At 34.0% G+C, this 17,939-nt stretch overlaps 1 protein-coding gene across 17 annotated transcripts in view; it reads right to left on the bottom strand.

Moving 5' to 3' along the window:
* TBC1D5 (TBC1 domain family member 5) overlaps window positions 1-17,939 on the bottom strand; it is a 535,839-nt gene that overhangs the window by 477,801 nt on the left and 40,099 nt on the right. For 10 of the 17 annotated variants that reach the window (XM_082459259.1, XM_082459262.1, XM_082459264.1 and 7 more), the window contains exon 2: window positions 3,280-3,342. The exons of 1 other annotated variant lie outside the window; for it this stretch is intronic. The gene's annotated coding sequence lies outside the window, so the exon portion shown is untranslated. Of the gene's footprint in view, window positions 1-3,279; window positions 3,343-9,110; window positions 9,140-13,155; window positions 13,290-17,939 lie in introns of all 17 variants that reach the window. 6 more of the 17 variants (XM_082459251.1, XM_082459252.1, XM_082459267.1 and 3 more) reach the window with 2 other exon arrangements.

The raw sequence follows: 17,939 nt of genomic DNA, 5'->3' as shown, positions 1-17,939 counted from the left end.
AATATAAATGACATGTAACATGATTTTTTAAGGAAAAAAAAAAAAACTACTGGATCATCTAACATAAAATTATAAATTCTGAAGGTGTAACAAATAGAATTAGTTTTCCGTACAATGTCAAATATACCATTTATCAGAAGATTTACAAAGCAAAACAAGTATTAAAAATCCTGTAATGTATGATACAAAGAAAAACTTTACAACTATATACTATATTATGACCAACTTTGCCATACTCATCTTTCTGTTCCCAATAGTAATACCTCCTCTTTATTTTCACCTTGAAAATAGGTTCCAAAAGCTGTAAAACATCAGAGTCACACTTTATAAAAGTCATAAACACAAGCTGCCTAGGTTGGCTAACAAAAACACATAAATACTGGCCATAAAAGAAGTTTGTTTTATCATAAAATATTTTTTTAAATATTGCATGTGAATTAAGATTGCTCTTAAATATGCATTATATACACTGTTAGGGACTACTCAAAAGGAATCTGAGATGTTACTAGGGTGAGCAGAGGTCCCAATTTGCCCAGGATGGTACTAGTTTACGCCTATTGTCCTGGCATTCATACAGATGCAATTATTTATGGCACTCACACCAACATCACCCAAGATTTGACCTAACAGAGCCCTGGAAATGGCCTTGGGCTTAAGAGTCAAAAGAAGTGATCTGAGCGTTAGACATCCACCAGGCAAACATTCAATCTCCCTGAGGCACAAATTCTTCTTCTGTATTTAATTCGGATCCACTATACAGGATTATAAGAAGAATCAAATCAGAAAATTCAAGAAGCTCAAGTACTGCCTACTGTTTAAAAAAGATGACCAAATGAAACACAAACTGAATATACTTAGCAAGTTAAGTCTATCAGAGATATAAATAACTACAGTCTCTAAAAACAAACAAATGAAAACAACTCAGGTGAAAAACTACATTATGCTACATTACAGAATTGTAATGTAGCATAATTACATTACAGATTTGTAATGTAATACAACAAATAAAACTACATAAAACTACATTAAAACAACAATAAAGCTACATTACAGAATTGTAATGGGCTAAGAAGGACATTTGGGAGTCAGACTAAATGAGTTCCAATTCCAGCGCCATCACTTACTGTCAGCTGTGTGGCAATGAGCAAGTTACTAAGTCTCTGTTTCCTCATTCATAAAATGAAGATAATAACTGTACTTCTCTCACTGGAAAGAGTAACAAATAATCCATGTAAAAGATGATGTGAGCACTGTGCCTGCACATAGTAAGTGCTCAGTAAATGCTAGCTACTATTATGACAATCTCCATCAACATCTCTTTTCAAAAACAAGTCCTAAGAAATTATTCAGGAGACAATTTCACATATGTGTGCATGTGTGTGTGTGCACATATGTGTATCTGTATCTTCCAATTAAAGATCACGTGGATGACACAGCTACATGTTATAGTGTGGGCTGGGTATATTACACAACTAGTATAGGAGATCTTATTCAACATTGGAGAAGGCAGCTTTTTTCTCTGAAAGAAGTCCACAGTGGCATCCTGAAGCACACTTTAAAATAAAATTCCATATCTAACAACATCTGTGGTTGTTCATCTAGAGAACAGAAGAGTCACAGATATGTACAATAAACACATTTTTAAATCCATGTATATAAATCAAATGAAACCGCTTCCTTTAAGGCAAGCATATGAAGATACTAAAGCAATATCCCAATTAAACATTCATATAGTCAATATTTCAAAATAAGAAATTTGGGTTTACATATGCACAGTTTAAAATTCTATAGTGAAACCTGTCTACAGAGGTCATTTTCCCTATATTTCAACAGCATATAGTTCAAGTTGAAATGTACAATGTTGCTTCTCTCTGAAATGTTAAAACTGTAAAGTACACAGTAATTCACTGCAAGCAAACACAGAAGAAAGACTATGTTGTACACATGATACCCTTTAACCCAATTACTTTAACTTATTCATTAAACCCATTCAAAAAGGGAACACTAATAACTTGTGCTACCTTACAAAACAGAGTCAGAACTAAGATGAAATACTTTATTTGGTTAAAAATAGAAACTTCACGTAAGAGAATTATTAGGTAAAGACAGAGAAATTATAGCTGGCATTTATAAAAGACCCTTGTACATTTTTAGCTCATTAAAATAAAGTGGTATAAAACTTTCCATAAGAGATATGGTATAAAATAAGTATGTCACTAAGACTGATATAAAAATCTATATAAATATCATGCTGTTTTCCAAATACACATATAACAGGTATTTAAAAAAACAAAGGGCTACATCAGTCAAATTTATATCTCAGCAATCCAAATCTAAGTTGGACTTCATTTCTCTGAGCTTTCCTAAAAATATTCCAGTAGTAAAATAGCTTTGACACTAAAATAAAATAACTAAGACTCCATTATCTATTCTGTAGCAAGTAAGAAATACCGACCTGCCCTTTAGAGATACCAAGGATAATGTGGACTGAGGTTTATATGTTCTGTCTCAGTTTACAGGCTATAGGCTATATCATTAATTTGTAAGTGACTCTACAATAAGTATGCACACAACAAACAAATATTGTATCACAGGTAACCCTAAACAGGTAAATTTAGAGCTAAACAAAGCATAACTGAAATTTTATCACTACCATAAATTACTTTAAAAAAAAATCCCTGGGCATTGCAATGAATATACTTTTGCCTTAGAGCTAATACTTTAATTTTAAAGAACCACAAAGAAAAAAATCAAAACTAGTCAGTAACAATGCAGCATCTAAAAGCAATAAACTCAAAATTAAGTTATAAATAATTTAAAGCATGTCATGAAGATGTATTAATAATTCATCAGATAAATAATTTACTAAATAATCAAATAAATAAATAATGAAATACATAAATAAATCAGCAAATAAATAATTCTGCAAAATAACCTAAACAATAAGTCACCCAAACAAATCACAAACCTACAAAACTACAATGATTCTTTGGATTCTGATAGTTTTAAATAAGCAAATGTACATAAACTAGATCAATCCTTGTTAGAATTAGAAATATTTTTCAATGCTATTTGTAAAATCCTCATCTCAGTACATAAGAACACATTTTCAATTTTTAAAAGACTGCATAGGATTAGTTCTTATAAATTATTAACATGATTATAATATATCCTCTTCTATATTTTACATATAATAACTCTGCCTAACATATTTTCCCCCAAACAACTGGATACTTAAAATATTGTTAATTTACAGTTCTTTTTCAAAGCAATACTTACAGTACAATAGTGCTATAGTCTTTCTGATAGCTTTCCTATCTTCACCAAGTCTCTGGAAATTTTCTGCAAGGGGTAGAACAGTTAGAATAATCTTAATTATTATAGACAGCATTTCATTCACTGGTGAACAATGCTTTATAACTCTACAAAGTAGCAATGGGAAGTGGAGGTTATTGTGAACTCTGTCAAGTTTTTAGAAGTCTTAAGTGGACTAATAAGCACAAGCTGATAGAGGCCTGGCTTCCTCTAATGGAGCTGACACACAGGCTGTTACAATTGGAGGGATTTCAGATGTGAAGACAAAAACTTCGAAGGTCAAAGCGACTGGCTGACACCTAATGCCATCAACAATTTGAGAAGCTCACAGTCCTTGAAAGAACACAGGAGATCACTTAACTGTCACAATGTGAATGCGGTGACAACCTAATGGGAGCACCACAAAGAGACAAAACACAGCTGACCTCATAAATCAGTCTTCATTTAACATTTACTTCAGGTTTTTATCCACCCACAGTATAGTACTCTTGAAGTCCACAAATAGCAGATCCTAAACTGTGATAGCCTTTCCCACAGAAATAAGAACTTTGTAATGAGTGTTTGACACTTTCAAGGGAATAAATCCAAACAGTATATAGCACAACATCTGAAGAGAAGGAAACTGAAATTAAAATATTTTTATAATCTAGCTCAATGAATTCTCAAAGCAACTTAGGTAATATTTTACCTATTTCACAATCAAGGAAAATGAGGCTCCGCAAGAGTCTGTATGCTGCCTGCGGTCCCCAAGGGGCAGGAAGATTCTAACTTTTTCTACACGACTTCACGTGAAGGGTCACTGAACTACAGACTCCTTCAATTTGAGCCCACCTTAAAAATACAGCAAATCCTAAAGCTTCGAAAATTGGTTAGAGCAACGGTTTTCAACTGGGGGGGGGGGGGTGATTTGCCTCCCAAGGGACACTTGGCAATGTCTGGAAACATTTTTGGTTGTCACAACCAGAGAGTATGACTGGCATCTAGTGGGTAGAGATCAGGGATGCTGCTAAAGATCCTGCAATGCACAGGATAGTCTCCCACAACCAAATGATCATCTGCCCTAGAATGCTCATACTGCTGAGGGTGGGAAACTCTGGGTTAGCGTAAAAGGTCTTTCAGGGCTGTGCAGTTTTCCTGTTATAAAATAATACACATTTGGTTCAGGGCTATAAAGTCTTTTTTTAATGTGTGTGGAACACCCTGCATAAAAATGTGTATACTGTGGAGAACGGGTATATGGGAACTCTTTGTACTTTCTGCTCAATTTTTCTATAAACCTAAAACTTCTCAAAAAATAGTCTAGTAACTTTTTAAATGTGTATCCTTCACTTCTTTCACTAAAGTTATGAATAACTGTCTAAGAATCAATACCCCCCAAAATACGTCTAAAGTTATAAATAAAAAATTTTTTTAATTTCATTTGTCAAAATTCTTCCAATAAAGTTAATGAGAGCATTAAAAGTCACATTTATGAGCTAATTCTGCCTAAATGACTAGCCAAGATATCTAATAAATATTACAAATTCATAGGGCTTTAAGAGATTATTTTGATACACTACAATTAATAATCTTCAATAGCTAGTGATTTTTTTTGCCTAAAAGCTATCATACGTTTTCTGAAATATCTGTGATAATTATTAACATCATTTGAGAACAAAATTCGGCAATATAATTATCAAAGAACTCCAGAATATACGTATCAAGTATTTCCCTTTCAATACCAATTAATCTCTCTCCAGTCTCAAAGCAGATTTTGGTTTTCAACATGGATCTAGAATCTACCACGACACAATGCATGTTTCCTTATATTGGACCCATCACATTACTGCACAGAGCATCAAACAATGGCATCCTTTATCAGCTAGGGTTAGGTCATATCCTTCCCAAGACAAAAAAAATTTTTAATAATTATAATATAATGACTTGAGAGGAAAAAATCAAAGGAAGAGAATTTCTCCCATGTAAATGTCTAGAAGTAGACAATCAAAGGCTGATGTGGCCACTCCAAATATTAGGAATCCAAGTTCCTTCCATCTTTTTGCTCTACCATATACTGTTCTATTAAAAGTCACCTCACACTCCAAGAAGGCTATGGGGAGCAGCAAGAAGGAAGGGGAAGAAAGGCCCATCTCACTCTCTTCTAATGCTCATATTTCAGCTTACAGCTTAGCAACCATAACCTAGTCCTTTGGCCACACCTAACCACTTGAGGGGATAGGAAACACAGTCTCCAAATTTGGTAATACTGCCCACATATAAAATTGGGATTCTTTTTATTAAGGAAGACAGGGAGAACGATTTTGTGGAGCGAATTATGAGAGGCAGACTATGGTGGAGGTAACAACTCTTCAAAGAAAATGGGAGATGTACTCAAAATTTCCATTAGAGTGGTTCACTGGGAGATTAGGATTGACATATATACACTACCATGCGTAAAATAGACAGCTAGTGGGAACGTGCTATAAAGCACAGGAAGCTCAGCTCGGTGCTCTGGGACGACCTAGATGGGTGGGATGGGGTAGGGGTGGGAGGGAGGTCCAAGAGGGAGGGAATATATATATCTATACATATAGCTGATTCACTTCATTGCACAGCAGAAACTAACACAACATCATAAAGCAATTATACTCCAATAAAAAAATTTAAAAAAAAAAAGACCTGGAAAAAAAAACTATGTATATATGTATGTTCATGTGTGTGTGTATATATATTTATGGAAGAAAATCTAAATGTCTAACAATAGGTGTATGGTTAAATAAATTTGGGGATAATCTCAGAACAGAATGTTATGTAGACACTAAATATCACTTCAAAAAATTTTTACAGATGTGGAAGAATGTTCATAATATTATATGAAAAAGAATAGGCTATAACACATTTCATATAAAATAATCCCTATTTTAAATAAATATACATACTTACAAACATACACATATACACACAGTATACACTGATATCTATATACAGGCACATTTTATATCTATATCTAGAGAGAAACTGAGACCATATAAAAATCAAGAGAACAGAATTAAATGATAATAGTGGTTTAGGCTTTGGGAAGCAACTTTCATTTTCCCCATACCTTTCATTGCTTTCTAATTCTTCTACAATGAAAACATATTATGCTTATGATTTTTTTCATGAAGATTTTGGCCTAGATGAGGAAAAGCACCTTATAAAGGTAATTAGATTCAAGCTTTATTTTGTTACTTGGAACTTGGAGATAATTTAAAAAGGGGGGGGGGGATCTATAGCTGAGCTGTATCTTTCCCAACTGGGGCAAAATATACATGTTCCTCCTGAGTTGATAGTAAGAAGCTAACCTCTCTATGCCCAACTTGTTTTCAACTTACTAACATTCACATATCACATTTATCAGCTTTACACACTCACTCCTAACCAGATGCTACATCCATCATTCCTAACAATTTACCTTGACATATTGATTACTTTGCTCATCTCATTCTGTAGAACTAATCATTCGTACTTCATGCTTCTACAAATCCTTCCATTTTCTGTATTTCTGAGTCTATTTTTCTTAATGCTGCTCTACTGCACATTTTTCTGGTTACTTATATAATGGATCTATCTAACAGACATTACATCTTTCTTATATCTTTGTAACTATCTTGCATTGTCTTGAATTTTCCAGAGTTATTACTGAGTATACACACTATTGTTACATTGGTATTAATTCTATTATCTGCAAGTCTCAACATTACCATTAGTAAAGTCTCAATTTAGAATGCCTCAAAGTTCTCCACATTTTCTAGAATGATTCAATTTCCTAAACCCCCATTACTACCATATAAAAAAATGAAAAAATAAGGAAAAAGCAAGAAATTGATATATTTAAAACTACTAACAAGTATATGGGGTTGACCAAAATTGCAAACAAATAAAAAGGTAAAATACATGGTCCCCACCCTCTAGAACTTGAGGGAAATAAGAAAGACACAGACACAAATACACACACACACACACACACACACACACACACACAGAGGGTGGGGAGGGAGAGAGAGAAAGAAATTCACAGCCAAATGTAATAGGGACAAGTGTACAATCCAGACAATATGTACTACAGAAAATCCAGAAGGTAAAAGCCACAGGCAGGAATCATCAGAGAAGGCTCTTCAACTGAGGCCAAGTTCATACAGAGCTAGAACGGTGGTTCTCAACCATGGGAGATGGTGCCCCCAAAGGACATTTGGCAACATCTGCAAACACTTTTAACTGTTAGAAAATGGGAGGTACTATTTGTACCTGGTGAGTAGAGGCCAGGGAAGCTGCTAACATCCTACAATGCACAAGACAGCCCCCCACAAAAATGAATTATCCAGCCCAAAATGTCAACAGTGCTAGAAGCAGCAGCTGGAGTCAGAAGAAGAGAGAGCATTTAAACAGGACAGAATGACACGAGTGAAAGAATGGCAGCTACAACACATGATGTCTTTAATAAACCATAATATCACCAGTGAAGGAACAGTGGAAAACCAAGGAGAAAACATAACTGGGTATAGATTGTAATGGGTCTGTACAAGAAGTCTGATGGACCAAAGAGATAAGTTTAACAAAAATACAAGACAGCACAGGCAAAAATAGCAACATATTTCATAAGACTAAACTGTAGACAGATGGGGACACTGATTTCCAGCAGTATGGCAGACTAGATACCTTGATACTACTAGATACAACTTTTTAAAGTTAGTGGGAAAATCTGTTTTAATGAATTGCTTAACTAGCAAGAAAGTACCGTATCCACATAAGCTGTAAACACAATGAAAGTAGAATAAGCAAACCTAGGAAACCAGCTTTCATTCTGAGAGTATGTACCTAAAACTGCTGAAACTGATCTTACATCTTAATGGCTACACGAGGCTCAGGAGATGGACCCTAAAAAGTCTATCAAAAGCACCATCCCTAAGCCCTGGCAACCACTAATCTATGTGCCATCTCTATAATTTTGTCATTTCAAGCATGTTTTATCAATTCTCTTGACACTGTAATCACAAAGGGGAAACTTCACAAAGGTTCTACCTGCACAATCCAATAAATCTCATGTGAAGATCTATTTAAAGTGCTCTTAAACTGTCAGTATCCCTAGTCACCTGGGGGAAGCATAGGTAAATTCTCAGGGAAAGAAAATAACTTCAATCCAGGCCTCAAAGAATCCAACAACTTTCCAAAAAACTCTACTCAATTAAAAAAAAAAAAAAATCACAAAACAGACACAATGAATGAGGTCCAACATAAACAAGAGATGGCAGAATTAGAGTACACATATTTCAATTATTGGGAAGATTATACAATAAGGATGTTTCAAGTAATAGAAATGCTTAAAATATGTGTGTGAATTAAATAAAACTTCAAGAAATAAAAAACATAGGTAAAATTTTTAATTCAGTGTAAAAGTTTAAACAGTAGAGTCAGTACAAACAGAGAATTAGTAAATGGAAAGACTTTTAAAACCTATCTAAAATGCAGTTCAGAAAGACAAAGAAAGAAAATAAAATATGTAAGAGCAGTTAAGAGATACAAAGAATAGAATAAGAAGGTCTAACAAAATATATACTTTTGAAACTATCGGTGATGAAGGACCATTTTTTAAATGGCCGATCGACTGCAAACAAAAACTTCTATAAAATACAGTAAACGTGAATTTCTTTTTGAAAAATCATGTGCTTAGATGTCATGATAATATCAAGTTGCTATTAAAAGCTCCTAAATGTTTACTTTGAATTTGTCTTGGTTCATTACAGACCAGTAACATCAGTTTGCAGACCAGTACTGACCTGAGGACCACACTTTGAGCAGCAACAATCTAAAGCACAAACAGATCGAAATTAGAAAAGAATATAAAAGACAAAAGAGAGTATAGATGATATTCAAACAGATGATGGTTGAAAATTTTCCATACTAAATGAAGATGCAGATGGACAATCCAAGATGCAAGAAAAAAAACCAGAAACTAAGGTACAGGTAAACACCTGGATAACTCCTTATCAGTGTAGAGGCTACACCCACCACAATCACTGCAACACAATTCCAAACCAGCATTTTCTATCATTTTTTTAAAAATCTAAGAACTCAAGCTCTAGATGTACTCTAAATAAACAAAAATAGAGACAAGTGGACTTAGTAAAGAAAGTTAGAGACCAAGTTTCAAGAGCTAGTGATTTCCTCTCAGTGGAAACACTGTCCATACTGCCCAAATTGTATCTAGTTTATTAGTTATTTTTAATGTGTAACTTGATGAAAAAAAATCCCAAACTTTTATTAGCAGAGACTGAATATATTTTCAATTGTATTGAAATGAACAGGATTCCAATTCCATTAACTGTTCCTTTCAATGGGAAGTGAGCTACATAATCCTTCAGCATACTTTACCTATTAAATCGTCTAATCACGACAGATTCTTTTATTTCTAAATGCAGTTCATTTAAAAGACCCTGCTCAGACATCTAGCAGGAATCAAATATAAATTCACACCTACTTGGCAAAACAGAAATTATGGCATCACGCCTTCTGAGAAAGAATCATAACTAACATCTGTATAAACGTTTGGTCACTTTTCAAATATTTGACACACATCTATTTGAAGCATCACAATACCCTTACAGGTTTTACAGAACAGATATAATAATGGCTAAAAGCTTAGAAAGTGAAAGAACATGGTGAACAGCATCAAAAATATACAAGAAAAAATATGTAAATTAAATGCAACAATAAAAAAAGATACCCAAAATCCAATCAACAGCTGCCTCTTACCATCAGTCCCCATCACATGAAACTGAAAGGACAATCATTAGGCATACATAGCAAATAAACTAAATGAAATGATGTATTAACCTATTTAATTCAGTGCCACCAAATTCAAACAATTTAGCAAGATATTTAACTGCTTATTGGATCTGAATAACACTCATATGGTGCTACTGCTATGGCCTATGGGAAAAGAATTTAAATAGAAAAAAACTGGGCTGAGTGATTAAAACTTGATCAGGTAAAATAAGTAAAGGCTGAGCAAGGCAAAAGTTGTCATCCATACTTAACCATGAAGAATCAAAAGCTCAAGCCATTTTGATAATCTCAGGGGCAAGGTCCAAATAAGAAATTCTTCCCCGGGGGCTTCCCTGGTGGCGCAGTGGTTAAGAATCCGCCTGCGAATGCAGGGGACACGGGTTCGAGCCCTGGTCCGGGAAGATCCCACATGCCGCGGAGCAACTAAGCCCGTGCGCCACAACTACTGAATCTGCGCTCTAGAGCCCGTGAACCACAACTGCTGAGCCCGCGCACCACAACTACTGAAGCCCACGTGCCTAGAGCTCATGCTCCACAACAAGGGAAGCCACCGTAATGAGAAGTCCGCGCACCGCAACAGAGTGGCCCCCACTCGCCTCAACTAGAGAAAGCCCACGCACAGCAACGAAGACCCAACGCAGCCAAAAATATAAATTAATAAATAAATTTAAAAAACAAACGCCCTTCTGCCCATCCTCATTCACTATGTCTGCTGACCTTAAATTTGAAAGAATATCTCTGGACCATCCTTTAGAAAAAAAGAAATTCTTCCCCAAACTATTCCACAGCTATATTGATTCAAAGTTAATGCATGAGCAGATAAAAGACACACAATATTTTAACTTGGTAATTTACAATAAAAATGGATTTAAGCTGGAAATTTACAGTGAAGTTTATTTTTTTAAATGCATTATTTCAGCCAGACACAAACATCAGGCTATGAGAATATTTAGCCTTATAATTTAAAATTTTGACAGCTCACACCAAGTTTAACCAACCACCAATCCGTTCCAATATAAAGAAGAAGAAAAATTAAATATCCCACAGTGACTTTTGAGTTTTTATTTAAAGTTATTCATAACCACATTTGTTTGTATTCTCCTTAGCTGCTTCAAGTCTTCTTTGTGGAGAGAAAAAAAGCAGGTTTTAAAAACATACCTACATACATACACACATCCGTGTATAGAAAAATGTTCCCATAACTGTAAGCTTTTCATTGGTACTTCCTGATCTCTTCTTAAAACATGAAAGTGAGTAAGTAAGCAAATTTTCAAGTAAGATAACACTAAAAATTAACGCACTTTCTTTAAGAATATATTTTTAAGTAAAGGCAAACTACAAAGATTTTTTATTTCATCCATAAAAACAAGTCACAAAGCCAAAATTCATTATCATAAACATTTGCAAATAGCTAAAATTGGGAGGAAATAAAGGCTAGCAATTTACTTCTATATCTGTCAAAAGAGGACTTGAGCTTACTGCAGGGAAACGCTAATGACTGAAATAACTGATACCTAGAGATTAACATCCAAAGTCACAGAATCACAAATTTTCCCACTGAAATCCCCCTAATAAGTACCCTAATAGAAAAGACCTCCCAATGGAGGTCTGGGAATGGAACCCAAAATTGTTAACAATAACCATTAATTTCCTTTGGCACTGAGTATTTTTAAATAATTGTGTTAATTCTTTCCCATTACACAATATCCCACTAAAATTCAACTTGAAAAGAACGCACCATGTTTACACTACTTCTTCACATATCCAGCACTACAAAGGGGACAAAGGATCTTACCCTTCTGCTCAAACCAGAACCTCATACCTTTGTTAGAGGAGCGCATATTTTATATCTGAAGGAAAGCTAATTCTAATAAGTTTCTAGGTTTAATCAGCTACTATTTTCCATAAACACTGAATCCACCAAAGAATCAACTCTACCTTTACACACACACACACACAAACACACATACACTATTAGTAAGCCACTCTTTTAAAGCTTTTTGGATTATATCAAACTAAAAAGCTTCTGCACAGTGAAGGAAACCATCATAAAAACGAAAAGGCAACCTATCAAATGGGAGGAGATATTTCCAAATCATATTTCTGAAAAGGAGATAATATCTAAAATATATAAAGAACTCATACAACAAAAACAAACAACCTGGGGAATTCCCTGGAGGTCCAGTGGTTAGGATTCTGAGCTTCCACTGCGGGGGGCACAGGTTTGATCCCTGGTCGGGAGATTAAGATGCCACACGCTGTGTGGCAAGGCCAAAAAAACAAAAAGCAAAAACATAAAAAAACAAACAACCCGATTAAAAAACGGGCAAAGGATCTGAATAGACATTTTTCTAAAGAAGACATATAGATGGCCAAAAGGTATGTGAAAAGGTTCAACATCACTGATTATTAGAGAAACGCAAACCAAAAGCTCAATGAGCTATCACCTCACATCTGTTACAATGGCTATTATCAAAAAAATAATAAATGTTGGAGAGGATATGGAGAAAAGGAAACCCTCAGACACTGTTTGTGGGACTATAAATTGGTGCAGCCACTATGGAAAACAGTATGTAGTTTCCTCAAAAAATTAAGAATAGAACTACCATATGAGCCAGCTATTCCTTTTCTGGGTATTTATCTGAAGAACAAGAAAACACTAATTCAGAAAGATATGTGCACCCCTATGTTCACTGCAGCATTTTTTACAACAGCCAAGATATGAAAACAACCTAAATATCCATCTACAGATGAATGGATAAAGAAGATGTCACTCACATACTCACACACACACACACACACACACACACACACACAAACACAAACACATGGGAATACTACTCAGCCATAAAAAAGAATGAAACCCTGCCATTTGAGACAACATGGATGGACATTAAGAGTATTGTGCTAAGTGAAATAAGTCAGAGGGAAAAAGACAAATACTGTATGATTTTACTCATATATGGAATCTTAAAAAAAAAAAGTTAACAAACAAAATAAAACAACAAACTCATAGATACAAAGATGAGTGGTTACCAGAAGGCGGTTGGGGGTGAGCAAAACGAACGAAGAGAGTCAAACAGATGGTGATGGATGGTAATCCAGACTTGCGGTAGTGACCACTTTGTGGTGTATACAGATGTTGAAGTACAATGCTGTACACCTAAAACCTACATAATAAAAAAAACTTTTTAACCAACATTTATTTCTTGAATATGCATCCTTAAAATTTATTACATATTATACTGTAGAAAAATAATGGGTAACCATGTGACAGACAACTCTTTTTCAGCAATTAAGGAATAACTCTAGAAATAAATTGCAAGCATTAGCAAGAAAATCAAATGGAGATAGTTCATGCCTTGTTTTCACCTAATTATGAAAAATATCTAGAAAGATTATATGACTTATTTCAAATTCTATATAGTTAGGAGTCATAACTTCATAATTATACATTTGAGCTTAAATTAACTTAAATTAAATATTCTGAATTAAAATTATCTTTATGATTTTTATAATTAAGCTATTCTTATAATTTGTATAAAATCCTTTAACAAAAAAATTAGATCTAATCTAAAATTTTAAGAACTTCACTTTTTTAAATAAAGTCATTAATTTTCAGTCACCTTTTCATTGGATTGACATTTACATTTAAAGAGATAGAGATTATTATTTTTGCATCTAAGTCCTCTTTAACAAAGGTAAATAAAAATCATTAACTAAGGGTTATTTTAAGTTTTTAAATTTAAATTACTCAGTTTTCTAAACTTTGGAATAATTTTTGGTAAATGCATTTTGTCTAAAAATTATGAACTTCTATATAATTATAAATGCAGTTTTAATCTAAGTTATTTAATTTGACATAATTTAAATTCAAAGATATCATGAATAGTTATTATAACTTATAATTATACTGTATTTGAGACACTTACTTTTATAACACTTTACGAAAAAAATTACAGGCCACGCACTATCTCCACTTCGTTTTACTACCAATATATTTTATCACATATGCAAATTGATCCTTGTGTTCTGAAAAGAATATACTGGCTATGACATTATATCCATTTTCTCTCTTCAATAACATTTATTCAAATTTTTATAGTTAAGTATAACTTACTCAGAAAATGTTAGTTAAGATTTTTTTTTATTTATTTATTTTTTTTGGCTGTGCCGAGGCACGCAGGATCTTAGTTCCTGGACCAGGGATCAAATCCATGCCCCCTTCAGTGGAAGCACAGAGTCCTAACCACTGGACCGCCAGGGAATTCAGTTAAGATTTCAAAGTACATTTTATGGGTAAAGTTCCTAAAATCGCTCAGACACCTAAATTCAATTTCTTGGATAGTTACTGAAAAGATTAAACTACTATAATCAAATACTTTTACAACAATAAAAGAAAAAAAACAATGCAACGAAATGTCTAAATAGGAGAAATATTTCATGTTCCTGCTCAAGGCCCAATTATTTCTACATATTTTAATACACAAAAATCAGGTAAAACAAAATAAACAGCTGTTGGGAGTTCTTTATGATGATGATAATTTTGTGAATTAAGCACAAACAGTACTTAATGGTAGTCAATACATCTTCTCCATAACTATACAAATAAACTAAATAAACAATGAATACATAAAAATAGTTACACTTCTCTCCATAAAAGGCCAAGTTTACTTCAAAATTATGATGCTTGGTTCACATTTCTTCAAACTTTCAAAATCATACAAAGAGCTTTAAATAACTCACTTGAATTATTTTAATTGATGTCATCACTTATAGAAGGTTCATAACTCTTGCATTTCTAAATTGCTGGTCTCTAAATATAAAACTAGGCTAGAGATATACTTTGGACAGTAATGATGGAAAAATATCTATTACCAAACTCCCTATCTGTAAAAGAATCTATTGAGCAAATTGATTCTTAAACTGGAATCAGAATGAAGCAAGATGGTGGACTATACATTCTAGCCTCCCCATCCCATATCAAATCCACAGAAATTAGACTGGATTTTGTAGTTCCTGATTTCCAGCGCCCTGAAAAGATCAACTGTAGTTCCTGCTCATCAGTTCTATGAGATGCCTTTGTTGTCTTTTTTTTTTTTTTAAACTGAGGTATAACTGACATATATTAGTTTCAAGTGTACAACATAATGACTCAAAATTTGTATATACCATGAAACGATCAACACAACAAGTCTAGTTAACATCATCACTGTAAAGTTACAGAATTTTTTTTCTCGTGTTGACAACTTTTAAGATTTACTCTCTTATCAACTTTCAAATATGCAATACGGTATTATTAACTACAGTTGCCATGCTGTAATTTACATCCCCATGACTTGTTTACTTTATAACTAGATGTTTGTCCCTTTTGACTCCCTTCACCCATTTTGCCCACCCTCACCTCTGGCAAAAACCAGTATGTTCTCTGTATCTATAAGACTGTCCTACGAGTCCACATGTAAGTGAGATCATACAGTATTTGTCTTTCTCTGTCTGACTTATTTCACTTCATGTGATATTTCCTTGTAGTTTTGATTTGCATCTCCCTGATTATTAATGATACTGAGTATCTTTTCATGTACCTGTTGGCCAACTGTATGTCTTCTTTAGGAAAATGTCTATTCAGATCCTCTGCCCATTTTTTAATCGGGTTGTTTGTTGCTGTTGTTGTAGGAATTCTTTATGTATTCTAGATATTATTCCCTTATCAGAATTATGATTTGGAAATACCTCCTCCCTTTCGGTAGGTTGCTCTTTCATTTTGTTGATGGCTTCCTTCACTATACAGAAGCGTTCTAGTTTGATGTAGTCCCACTTGTTTATTTTTGCTTTTGTTGCCTTTGCTTTTGATGTGAAATCCAAAAAATCATTGCCAAGACTGATGTTAAGGAGTTTACCACCTACGTTTTCTTCAGGTCTTACATTCAAGTCTTTAATGCACCCTTTGTTGCTTTTTTATAAAAATTCTCCTTGGAGCTAAGCAATCTCGTATAGATTTCTATTATCGGCATCCAGAGAACCTTGTCTAAGACAGCTGCACACTAAAATGATAATGATTCCACTGATAATGATTCCAAGCAAAACCAGACTAGAAAACCAGAAAGTAAACCAAAACCTAAGAATAATACCAGAAAGACAGAAAACAAAAAGACAGAAAACAAAATAATCTTAATTGAACTTTTAAAAAGAAGAATCTAGTACAATTGCTGCAAAATACAAGTGTTTCTCTGAGAGTGGTCCAAATACAGCTATTTGATATTTGAAGCTAGAGGGCATCTGAAGGCTCTAACAGCATGAAGAATAAGAACATCCAGGCAGGCTACCTCCCCACCCCTCATCCCCACGCCCCAAGGCTTAGTAGCCAGTAAGAGAGGTATCTGTTCCCCCAAAAAAGGAAGAGTGAGAATAGGCCTTGGTTAAAACCAAACTGTAGAGGCCTGGTGCCCAAGCTAAAGAATATGTACCTCAACACTTTATCATTAAAGTTTCCAAGGAACTGCGTAAAAATGATCAAATCAATGTTTTAGGCAGATTAATCCTGTATCAGTTAAGAACGATAAACTAAGTAGAAGGAAGAATACAGACAGGAAAGTCAGGTGGGAGACAGTGCAGGCATGTAAGGGCCTGAAATCCAGCTCGAGACCCTATAAACAGAAAACACAGATTAACCTAGATATAATTGATAAGAATAGATAGAACTTGTTGAATGACGACGTTACGAGAGAGAAAAAGAGAAAGACTGCTTCACTCATTTATTTGTTCAGAAAATACTTATAAGCCTTGTTTATTACTATATCACTAGTACTTAACATTATTAATCTGAGGATAAAGAAGTCAAAAGGAACCCTAAGATTTTGGGTCTGAGAAGGTAGCATGAGGCAAATAAAGAGAGAAGTCTGGAGAGAACAATGTTTTTTAAAAGACATGATTATTTCAGTTTTAGAAATGCTGAGTTTTGTCCTGTGGGTTTTATTTTTAAGTAAAAATGAAAGTATTTTTATACCAAATTTATGAAAGTTCTTAACTTTGTATTATGAAGTATTTGCTATGTGTAAAAGAATACACATAATACGTATTATAAAGCACAATAACAAAATGGATATAATAAATTCATCTCAGAACCTAAGAAATAAAATATTAACAATTTCTTTAAGCTCCCGGTGTGTTCCTCCCCTATTCCAACCTTCCGCCCCACGTCCTACATAGGAAATCACTACCCTACATTTTTCTTTAATCATACACTTACTCTTTCTTAACATTTTTATCCTATTATTTATGCATAATTAAACAATATGTTGTTTAGTTTTTAATTTGTTTTGAAGTCTCTCATTAAAATCAGTATCATACTATGTGTATTTTTCTATGAAGGAACACTAAATATTTTTTCACTAAATATTGTTTCTAAGACAAGCATGTGGCTGTAAGTCACTCATTTGCAATACTATATAACGCTTCAATGTATGAATATGCTACAACTTATTCATCCTTTCTACCACCAATGTACATCTGAGTATTTCCAGGTTTCTGCTGTTACAAATGATGCTTCTACAAAACATTTTTGAACACGTCTCCTGGTGCACACATCCAAGAGGTTTTCTAACATAACCAGAAGGAGAACTGTGTCACAGGTTACTTGCATGTTCAGTTTCACAGGCAATGCTACATTATTTTTACTTTATTATTTGCAAAGACAAGTTATTTAAATTAGAAAGCCAGAACCGGGAATTCCCTGGCAGTCCAGTGGTTAGGACTCCGCACTTTCACAGCCGAGGGTGCAGGTTTGATCCCTGGTCAAGGAGCTAAGACCCCACAAGCCA

This window comes from Balaenoptera physalus (genome assembly GCF_965194825.1).
Source record: "Balaenoptera physalus genome assembly, chromosome: 4".
Taxonomy (NCBI): Eukaryota; Metazoa; Chordata; class Mammalia; order Artiodactyla; family Balaenopteridae; genus Balaenoptera; species Balaenoptera physalus.
This window is presented reverse-complemented; position numbering and strand designations above follow the sequence as displayed.